The sequence below is a fragment of the Mesoplodon mirus genome (genome assembly GCF_964341445.2).
Source record: "Mesoplodon mirus genome assembly, chromosome: 11".
Classification (NCBI taxonomy): Eukaryota; Metazoa; Chordata; class Mammalia; order Artiodactyla; family Ziphiidae; genus Mesoplodon; species Mesoplodon mirus.
The window spans coordinates 2,957,270-2,965,879 of record NC_138987.1 but is presented as its reverse complement, the minus strand read 5'-3'; positions in this window follow the sequence as shown (position 1 = coordinate 2,965,879).

The following is an 8,610-nucleotide window of genomic DNA, read 5'->3' as shown; positions in this document are numbered from 1 at the left end:
TTCTTGTCCATTGATTTTTTTTGCTACCCATTCCCCAAAATATAATTGCCACCATTCTCAATTTGATGAACTAGACTTGGACCCAAAGCCTATGAGACTGAAATAGTTCAGCTTGCTTCAAACATCTGAAAATGTTAAATGAATTAAAGGATATGCAAAAGAAAGTTTCCATGCAGTGTGACTATAGATGTTTTCTGTACATAAATATTTAGAATGGTGGAGGCTTACCCCTCAAATCCTTATTTAAACACTGACTTGTGAATTCTTGTCTTCTAAATCATGTACTATTGCTTGTTCAGTAGAGCACAATGTAATTATTCTGGTGACTAGTTCTATTTATTCTTTTATTCTGTTTTTAACTGCAATTCCTATTACTTGCACAGAATTATTATTTAACTAGAAACAATACAAAATGGGAAGAGAAATATTTTCTAGAATATTAAATAAAGAACTCAAAAAGTATGTTATCACTTGTATGGACTGAGGGATAATTTAGTAATTCTTAACCAAAATGTAAAAAGTTCATCTGTGTCCTAAAATGAATGTATGCTATCCTAAATAACACCTCTTTTTGGTATACTAAACAACTGAAACATTTTTTTCTAAATAGATCTTATTTAACAGTTAGATGTAATCATTCTTTATAAATACTTCTACGTTCCTCACATCTCTTTGGAAATACAGAGAGAAGAAAAAACTTTATAGAGTTATTTTCAAGTTTATGATTTATAGTTTTATGTATTAAGATAAACTATAAAAAATAGTGTCAAGCAAAATAAGAAGTGGTTCAAAAATGAAAATACATACTGTGTAGAATATGAATTTTGGCATATAACTTCATATCTTTGACAACATTATCAGAAATGTGATGTGTGTGAGCCCCATAAATTTAAAGTAGTACTTTTTCAAGATTCGAGGAGGTACTAAAACTTTCTACTGAAATATCAGAAACAAAGTATACATGGACATTTTAGTGCTATTTTCTCTAGCTAAATTCTTTATTCCCTCTTCAATTAGGTTATTGTAATTAAAACAATATGCTGGAAGATGTTTTGACAGAAATAAGTCTATAACACTATTTCTGAGTCACATTCTTTTTCTTGGAAACATTTATTCAACTATAGTCATTTTAAGCCCTACAAATTGTTTTTACATTAAAATGATTAATAACTCTGGGTGTTCAATATGCATGTAATATTTTTCATTGGTAAATTTTTATTTAGTTCTCCTTAACAGATCTATTCTTAATATTGTTATGTCATATTTTCCTGTGAATATAATCAGAAAATGTATAGGCTGTCATATTGGAAAAAAAAGGGGGGGCGGGGAGATTCTTCCAGGATTTAACATATTAATATAACAGCATATTCTTCAATAAACCTCCACCCTCTGAATATAAATATTCATGTGATTATTTAAAGGAATTTTCTCTATTTAGGAGATGTAACTTCTTGTAGTTAATTTCTTATTATTTTACACTGTTATTTCCATGTAGAGCTAGAAAATACATGCTCAATATGTTATTTGGCATAGTTTGTTAAATTATAATTGGTGGCACAATAAATCATTATGCTTTTGCCTCACTGTCTGCATTCTTCTTTGGTATAGTAAAAATCTATTGCTTAGTATTCAATTTAATAGAAGAGCATTTAATAGAAGTTACATTTTTCAAACATCCACAACATAATAATTGACTTTTGAAATTATATTAAAAATATAGTCTTCATATTCTAAAAATCTCTTGATTAGCTTTAAAATATTGTTATATGTTGTAAAGATGTTACATGAAGTTTATGGTTAAGAGTATTTCATAGTTCTCTAGATCTTTAAAAGGTAGTTGTTTGTTTGTGGTATAGAATTGCTTTTCCAGTTAACCATACTGTTTATTGAATTCTATATATTGATTTTACTGTTTCTATTCTTATAAGTAAAGTTTTACAGATTTTCAGGGAAAATTTATATTTAATAGAAAAGGGATATTATTTAGGAACTTTTAGCTATATTTTAATTAGGAAAGAATATACATTTGTATGATGGAGCAACTTGAGTATAGTATAGATAAAAGTATATGTTCCTGTTTTAAATTTTATGGTATATGAACATAGGTCCTTAATAAGCCAGTGATTTTGCACAGGGAGAGTCACTTAGGATAATTCATAATGTAGATGCAGCTGTAAAACACATCTTAGTTTATTAATTACTTTGGATTTCTAGTCAATCTAAGTTGTCAGTTACCTCAGGAGAGAATTGTATAAAGTAAGCTGTGCTTACTGCAGATTATTTAACATGCATTTGTGAGATTACAGTTTATGCTATAGTGCTTGCAAAATAAAATATGTACTGTGATAAACTGTAATCACTACTAGGTTGACCAGCAAGAAAAAAATATCTACAATGAAAGTGCTTAAAGAAGTAGAAGGGACTGAGCCTGTATAACAGAAGCCAAGCAAGAGAAGAGAATCCAATGGGTTGACAGGGATTATTAGAAACTGATAAGAGAAGAAGCTTGTGTCATTGCCTCCTACTTTTACTTTATGGTTATACAAACTTCTAAGGACAACTTAGGTATTGGATGTCTTCATATAGTAAAGAATAAATATTCCATATTGGAGCCACTGTTCATTTGATCATTACTTCATTCATTCAGTCATTTACACCTATTGTGTAGCACTATCCATACAGTTGCCCAAGGCAGAGGTATTCTAAATTTTTCTCACACTCTGTATATCCACTCAGTCCCAAGTCCTTTGGTTTCTTTCTTTTGAATCTGTTCCTTTCACTAGTCTTGATTGCTTATGCCTTTGCTCAAGCTTTTACCACGTACCCCCTCGTCAACTCTGACTCTTCCCCAGTCCTACTTCAACCCATCCTACATATTGCTGTTGGAATGATCTTTCTAAAATGTACACTGCTTGCTTCCATGATTAGAATCTTCCCTTGGCATACCATATCTTTTAGAAAAGTTCAAACTGCTTACCTTAACTTGTAAACCTGAACGATCTTGTCTCCCTAAGCTCCTCTCTCTACACTCAGCTCACTCTCCTTGATCCCCCAGCCATCCTGAACTACTTACAATTTTGAAAATGGATTGTGTGGTTTCAAACTTCTCTGCCTTCAGAATTGCTCTGCTACTTTTGTCCAAAATTGTTTCTTCCACTTAGTGCATCTAAATTAATTCATAGTTGTGTTCTGATACTACCTCAAGAACCATGTCTTTTAGAAAACTACATCAGGGCTTCCCTGGTGGCACAGTGGTTGAGAGTCCGCCTGCCGATGCAGGGGACACGGGTTCGTGCCCCGGTCCGGGAAGATCCCACATGCCGCAGAGCGGCTGGGCCCGTGAGCCATGGCCGCTGAGCCTGCGCATCCGGATCCTGTGCTCCACAATGGGAGAGGCCACAACAGAGAGAGGCCCGCGTACCGCAAAAAACCAAAAAAAAAAAAAAAAAACAAACAAACAAAAAAAGAAAACTACATCAGACAAACTCTTGAGTCTGATGTAGTTGCCCTTCTTTGGGATCCTCTTGGCACCTTGGATGTGCCCTTAATCCAGCATTTCTCACTTCATACTATAGTGATTATTTTGCTTATGTGTCTCCAACTAGATTGTAAGCTTCTTGAGGATAAGAACCATATCTTATTTAACGTTATGGTGTCTAGCATTGTGTCTGACCTGTGGTAGGTGTTAAATCAAAATTTGTTGACAGGATGCACGTGTGATTTACTGAGCAGCGACTGTTAATGTTTCTTACATATGAACACTTTTGCATTAAAACATTTTAGCATAGACCATGTAAATAGTATGAATGTGCCCTTTGGTGCAAACTTCAACTACAGGGGCAGTAAGTTTCCCTAATAAAGAATGCACAGACTGCACTTCATCAACAAGGCCTCACGGCCCAGGGGCTACTGTACTCACTTCAGTTAGCTGGGGCTCAGTCATTATCGGATGCCTAGGAAATTAGCCTCCTAAACACAATGGGTTTTATTCATGAAAGCAGTGTCTTATTAGAGTCCTAAATGGTCTTGTGTCCACCTATGGATTAGAACGACTTCTGGCCGACCAATTGTAACGATGCAGTAACCAGATCCCTCCCCTGAAGTGTGGCGGCTTCTTCCTCTGGTGAGCATTTCAGCATAGCATTGATTGGGGTTCCCAGAAGGACAGACTGCTGGGATTTCACTGAGTTTACAGAAGAGGTTTGGTAATCTCTCCGTATCTCCTTGCTAAGACATGCTTGTTTAATAAACGTCTGGGGGCTTCCCTGGTGGCGCAGTGGTTGAGAGTCCGCCTGCCGATGCAGGGGACACGGGTTCGTGCCCTGGTCCGGGAAGATCCCACATGCCGCGGAGCGGCTGGGCCCGTGAGCCATGGCCGCTGAGCCTGCGCGTCCGGAGCCTGGGCTCCGCAATGGGAGAGGCCACAACAGTGAGAGGCCCGCGTACCGCAAAAAAAAGAAAAAAGAGGAATAGCTAATTCTCACCTACCTCAAAGATTTTAGGGAGGGTGGGGAAGTCACAGTTAACTACCGTAAAGAACCTATTACTTGTGTACAACTAAATTAGCTACTCCTAAGTTAGTTGTCAGGTCACAGCTGCAGTTCTCTGTCAGACAATACAGTAGGCATCATGGACCCAAATATGGCATGGCACAATGCCTAAGGTAGTAGAGTTAAAAATTCCAAAACCTAATTCATGATTGCTATAACACAGGCATAACCTAGGCACAGTGGAGCATGGAAGGGCTGTCTGTGTCATCCCAGGGGAATAATAATAACACACCATTCTGAAAATATTCGATTTATTAAAGTATTATTGAGATGGCAATTAAAAGGTTCTATTGATATACGTATGCTGAAACAGAGAAGATTTTGGAGATTTGATCATGGAGATTTTAGAAATGTATTAGTGGCTACAAATTTTCAGATTTCTCTCTTTAACGACCTGTGTAAGCTGATTTGTAAAGTTTTTGGATATCCAAGCAAGGTAAAGTGATTTGGAAGGATTTGAATAAAAATTACCTCTCTGGTGACAAATTTTATGCCAAGAGAAAACAATCATGGTCCCTGTTGTGTTTAAGTATTCTTTTTATCAAGTTACAATGGGATTTCTGAGCCATGGCTGAATGAGTTCAGATATAAACGAAGAGTCCTCACCTTTGCAACTGTATGTTGAGTTTTCTGCGATTTTCAGATAATGAGAAAGCCAGTGTGAAACAAATGACTGTAATTCAAGGAAATCATTGTGTATCACTTATCAAAGTTGCACACTTATAAAGTAGTTGAAGAGATTCTTACAGAACTTTTAAGTTGTCAAGGAAAAGTAATTTGGGGGAAGTATTCAGATGACCACCACATCAAGGAAAAGTATGTGCTTATAGTAATATTTTAATGTAAATGATGTTGTGGAAAGAGCACAAGCTTTAAAGTCACTGAATACTGCTTTCAAACCTGAGCTCTGCTACAAATCAGCTATATGACTTTGGGAAGCAACTTAGTATCACTCAGTCTCTGCTTCTGCATCTGAAGGTTGAAATGAGGGTTGAATATAGATATAGAAATGGATATATTTAAAGATGTTAAGTGTAAATACATATCTAGATACAGTACTTAGCACAATCTAGCAGACAGATGTAACTCAGTATACATTTAGTTCCTTTGTTTTCTTGCTTGAAGTAATCAAACGTTTCCTTATTTTTTTCTGATTAATCCCAAATGGCAATCATAAGAGCTATTCTTTTTTTTTTAAACATCTTTATTGGAGTATAATTGCTTTACAATGGTGTATTAGTTTCGGCTGTATAACAAAGTGAATCAGCTATACATATACATACATCTCCATATCTCCTCCCTTTTGCGTCTCCCTCCCACCCTCCCTATCCCACCCCTCTAGGTGGACACAAAGCACTGAGCTGATCTCCCTGTGCTATGCGACTGTAGAGCTGTTCTTTTAAAGGGATATATATTATGGGTAGAAATAATTTGTATGTCACCATTTACTCCTGCATCTAATAAACTTCTCATTATCATCAATTCTCTTCCTTCAACAGAGCCCATGAAGGAAATTCAAAATCTTGTACTAAGGCTATCAATTCTTTAGTGATTAGTAATAAAACTTATTGTTATTGAAATTAATTGAAAGATGATACATATGGAGGGCTAATTTTATATCTATACAGACTTTAGGTGACATCTCTAATATCTTTGGTGTGTTACAGTAAGACAATAGACTGCCTGGAATTCTGTAAGAGATTGTTTTCCAAAGATGGCTGCAACAGTATCCCATCCCATGTAGTGTTCTTACATAGTGAACTTGGCTTCACATCAAGAAATGGGGTCTATTTCCCCTTTGCTTCGTTGTGTATAACTTGTTACTTCTTTGTAACAATGGATTATGGCTACAGTGATGCTGTGTTACTTTTCAGACTAGGCAAGAAAAAGCCACCTAGTTTTTGCCACATTTTTTGATGCTTGAGCCATGTGGGACTGCCAAACTGCAGAGGTTATATGCAGGTGCTCTGATCAATAGCCAAATCTGCACTCGCAGCTAGTAGCTAGTATCAATTGTCTGCCAGGTAAGTGAGTCATTTTGGGTTAATTCCAGTCCCAGCCAACATCTCACTATAGTTACATGACAGACCCCAAATGAGAACCACCCAGCTGAACCCTTAGCCCTTCCATATTCTTTTTTTTATTTCAGATTTATTGAGATATAATTGATCCATAACCTTGTGAGCAAAATAAAATGGTTGCTTTAACCTGCTAAGTTTTGGAGTTAATTTTTATATAAAAATAGTTAAACAAATCCTTAAACTTTGAATAAAGCAAGGGTATTAAACATTTTGTCAAATATTCAACGGATTTAACTTATATGGCAACAGTTTATAAAATTCTTTTGAGACACTAAAGGAAAAAATAGACATGATAAGTCTATAGGATTTCAGTTGTGTGGCAGAAAGCTATCTGATGGAATGTGTAATACACAGTATCCAAAAGGTCATACTTTATGAAAGATAAACCAAATTGAATTGTAATGTAAAATCAAAACCTTGCAGAACATGTTATTTTATCACTGCAGCAGTTACTCTTTATATTATATTAGTTCTGGCAAATAGTTTACTTATTTGCCAGTCTTAGATTAAGTATCATATAATTTTCTTGCTGAAAATATTTGCTTATTTCCTCTAACAGTTTCACCAATGACTCAAATAAATATGGCAAGATAATTTGTAGAAATAATAATTTATGTTTGGTTCTTATTCCTATAAGATACAGAAAAGAATAATACAGATCCCTCCAGTCCTATTCCAAGAAGACAGGCAAGCTTTTGTTTTTATTGTTCCAAGGTCTGAAGCAGAAATGCCAAGAACTCAAATCAGGATCTGAACCTCACCTATCTTGAGTGTGTGTGTGTGTGTGTGTGTGTGTGTGTGTGTGTGTGTGTGTTGGAGGGAGTTTAAGTAGATTATAATGGATATAGGTCCACCTGGAGTGGAAGAGTAAAATTTGAGTTTCTACTGGAACAGAGAAGGAAAGGGTTTTCCTAAGCTAGATCTTCATGGTAACAAAGTAGAATAAAAGATGCTTTCTGTCCTCAAGAAGGTTTATGGGTCCTGGAGACTGCAGATCCAGAAGTCAATGATTATAATAAGTGTGACAAGCGATTGACAACATAGATATAGAAATAATACTCTAGGTGAGCACATGTGCATTTGTATATGTGTCATGACAATGGGGGAAGAGACAAAGAAGATGATACGTAAGCAAGTTTAATACACTACCAAATGTAAGGTAGATAGATAGTGGGAAGCAGCCGCAGAGCACAGGGAGATCAGCTCGGTGCTTTGTGACCGCCTGGAGGGGTGGGATGGGGAGGGTGGGAGGGAGGGAGATGCATGAGGGAAGGGATGTGGGAACAGATGTATATGTATGACTGATTCACTTTGTTATAAAGCAGAAACTAATTAAAAAAAAAAGGAGCTACCTAAGGCAATGAAGGCTGGAAGGCAGAGGGAGGGTAAGATTTTGATGTATTTCCTATTTATGTTTTTCTTTTGTATTTCAGTATCACTTAGAAGGTAACTATTCTATTTCTGAAATTTCTTGTGAACAATTTAAATCCCACTTTCAGGTTTCATCTGTAATGCCAGAAATACTAGGACTCCTTTTTTATACCCTCCACAACATTCTCTTTATCTGTTGTATCACTTTGCCACTAGTATTTGCCCAAATCAATTATTATCTTCCTTGAGAGGGCAATTGACATTTTAAACTGTTCATCACTATATTCTCATAGTCTAGTGCAGTTCCTGGTTTTGTGTCTGGCACATAAATAGAAAACGAATATTTGTCCACTGACATAATACATAAAATTGTATCTACCTCAACAATCCCACTACTTTTGGATCATTTTTATATCATATATTTTATGTTGTTTATCTTGTCTATCCTGTCATATTCTTTATGATTTCTATATGAAGAACTGATATTTTTGAAAGTTATGTTCAAAAATTACTGGAGTTATTTAAATTCCATACCAACTTCTTCTAAATGTTTGTATTTTACCCTTTTAAATGATCACTTTTTATCTTCTTTTCATTATTTATGAATC